This window comes from Castanea sativa, chromosome 5 (assembly GCF_040712315.1).
Source record: "Castanea sativa cultivar Marrone di Chiusa Pesio chromosome 5, ASM4071231v1".
NCBI lineage: Eukaryota > Viridiplantae > Streptophyta > Magnoliopsida > Fagales > Fagaceae > Castanea > Castanea sativa.
The window spans coordinates 54,741,099-54,743,859 of NC_134017.1; positions in this window are offsets into that span (position 1 = coordinate 54,741,099).

Below are 2,761 nucleotides of genomic sequence, written 5' to 3' on the forward strand. Positions count from 1 at the left end.
TTTATTATCAGATCAAAACACCAATCAATTTTTTGTGTAGGTGGGGATTGAATCTCAGATCTCTTATACAACCATAAAAAACTTTTCCAATTAAATTAATTGGAACCCACTATAGATGATTCAGTATAACTGTTACAAGAAATATTCTAATTCATTTGCTTTAAAATTTATAGTCCATTTTATAATAAAGATTTGGTAATTCAAAATCTAAATCTAAATATAGTGCAACCTCATTTAAAATTTAATTATAATTTTTTATTGGGTAATGATAATTTATCCCCTTTGAATTGGCCCTTTCACAATTAATCCATAAACTTCCCAATCATTATATTGGAAGTTGTGGTGTGCCTTTGTATTATAACCCATTTTCCTCTCCCTTGTGTGTGTGTATTTGTTTGTTTGTTTGTTAAAAAAAAAAAAAAAAAAAAAACTCTCTAAGGTTTGAACTAGAATTTATTTTTTACTTTTTTTTTTATTAATGAATTCCATATTTTGTGTTGTGACATAACTGTACCTTAATAAATTCTCTCGATTTCAAAACAAATGAGTGGAGGAAAAGATCTTCGCACAGCTCGTTTCATTCGTTTTTTTTTTTAATTATTAAAAAAATCAAAACAAAATGAGGCTTTTGGCTGAAATTATTTGAGCAAAATCATTTTGGAGTTTCTAACTTATATGTTAGCACTTAGCATATTATAATACGATTTGCTCAACAAACAAAAGATTACAAAATGATTTGCCATCTTATAATCTAATGAATTAATGCTGCAGTCTCATTATGTATACCTCACTCTCTCTCTCTCTCTCTCTTTCTCACGCATGCACGCGCGCACACACACACATATATGTATATGTTAATTCCTCCATTTATTTTTGGGTGCGCCATGTACAACTCATGGGGGCACGCATGAAGGGTATTAATTTGTATGTTACACAGGCATACTCTCTATAGATACCCTCCAACTTGTAATATATCAAGTTAATTGATGAAAGATCAATAACTATTCCATGTATAGGGAGATTTCAAAATATTAATCCTATAAAAAATTAATAAATAGTATAAAAAATATTGGTTTATTCAATTTGTAATTTTTCTTGAAATTCATAATAATAAGGCTTTATATAATAGAAGCACTTCATATGATTCTATAATATTATATTGACCTGTTTATGTATAACCTTAGCCACCAAATAAAAGAGGAGAAAAAGTCAAGAGATGACAATTTTCCCCTAACCCTATAAAAATTCTCAAACTTCCATGCAGGAGTGTTCAAGTATGGCTATAATTGAATTGAGTTGCTTATGAATAGGTTGAGCTTAGCTTGAGAAAAAACTTGTTTATATTCATTTATTTAGCAAGAGAGAAATCAATGAAGAGTTTATAAGAATAAGTCTCAAGCCCATCCTAAAAAGAGTGCTTGACTCCTAAGGTAGCTTGTGCCCTTATAAAGCCAATCTCCAACTCTCTCTTTATCAATGTTGAACAAAGCCCATAAGGGACCTTTTAAAGGTTTTTTTTTTCTTCTTCTTTTATTAAGTAATTAAAGAGAAAGATTGGAGTAGATGAAAACTTTATATGCGAAATTCCCAAGTTCACCCCAAAATGAGTACTTAACTCTCAAGGTATCTTATAGAGCCTACTTTCAACCTCTTAGCATTATGGGACAAACCCACAATTATTGTGCATACAAGCAATCACTAATTGAAGCAACTACAACTAAGAAAATGGAGAGTCCTAGGGTATTTGCTCATTGCCATAGAGGTGTGTGGCCTGTCTCTTAATGTAAGGACCTGAAAAATCTGGTTGCCTACAGCCCACTCAGAACAGTGGCTGTATCAGGTCAGTCCAGACCCAAAACAAAGAATTTGTAAAGAGGGAACAACACAACAGAGAATTGGCCCAGTCTGAGGGTCAATAAGGAAGAAAGCAAGCAAAATCTAAGATTTAATAAGTCAAATGACTTCTTTAAAGAATTCTTGAGAAGACTAAGTTACACTCAAATAGTACTGTTCATTACACTGATTTCACCGTGTTCTTCCTATTTTCTCTTTTTCCTTTCTTCTTCTGATCTTTTTTCATCCCCCCTTTTATGCGATCTCTCTCTTTCTATATATACTCCTTCCTTCCTTGCATCTAAACCGTCCATTTCCCACTTAACCGATTTCCTGCTTTAACACTTGTCCCTTCTCACAGTTTGTAGAAGGTGGTGGAAACAACTTGCCTAATTGTGATCTGCACTGTTCAAGTCACTTCTTCATCAATGCGGCTGATAAAGTTGTTACCCACCATTTAATGTGGCCAGGAAGCTAGATGCAGGGCAAGCAATGTGGAGCCCATAGGCTACTCCAAACTAGAGTCTTCCCCTCTCAGCCACATGCTCCTAGACTCCTCTTAACACCTTCCCAAGCAGCCATTTTCCTTGGGCCCGCGGCCCCTGGCCTTGTCATCCTACACTGCGACTCTTGAGCTTCATCCTCAGTCCTTGGGTCATCATACGTCCCAATTCTCAAACCTCATCCTCGGCCCTTGGGCCCTCACACTTAATATTTAATGCTAAAGAGTAATGGTTGGTCACGAAAACTAGGACCCGTTTGGTAATATTGTTTTAATTACATTGTTTGTATTTTTTAGAAATACGTGTAAGTAAAAAATGTGAAAATACGTGAAATATTTCTTTAAATATAGTGTCAAACACCCCCCTAATGCTAATGTGATAGGTTGTGGAGTTTCTTTCATACACTTTTTGTGAAGTGAATTTGT